The following is a 483-nucleotide window of genomic DNA, read 5'->3' on the forward strand; positions in this document are numbered from 1 at the left end:
ATACACTGACACTAATCAGTCCTCTCAGAGGAGCCCAAGGAGATTGCTATGTTATCCCCACATAGACTTGAGAGTAACAATATGTTACCCATTCACTTGAGTCAAAATAATCAAGGGGAATGTAATATTTAAAAAGAAGTCATTTTATATATTAGACTATAAAAAATGTAAAGACTTTATGAAATTATTTCTTATGTACTTGCAGATTTGCACACATGTACTCATATTTACAGACATTTACTACTTTACACATCCATGTATATTGCACATATGTACATAAGTACAAGTATACATTTACTTTTAAATTACATTCATATATACTCATAAGCAGTAGTTGTTGACTTGTGTGGCTTTAGGTCAGGATTTGCCCTTTTCAGTGTTTTTCTTTTGTTTGTATGACTCGGAAACAAATCAATCTTTGTGCAAACAAATTGCATCTGAAAAAGGAATGGTAGTATTTTCTTTGGTAATTAGTTAATAAAG

Source organism: Penaeus monodon, chromosome 30, assembly GCF_015228065.2.
Source record: "Penaeus monodon isolate SGIC_2016 chromosome 30, NSTDA_Pmon_1, whole genome shotgun sequence".
NCBI lineage: Eukaryota > Metazoa > Arthropoda > Malacostraca > Decapoda > Penaeidae > Penaeus > Penaeus monodon.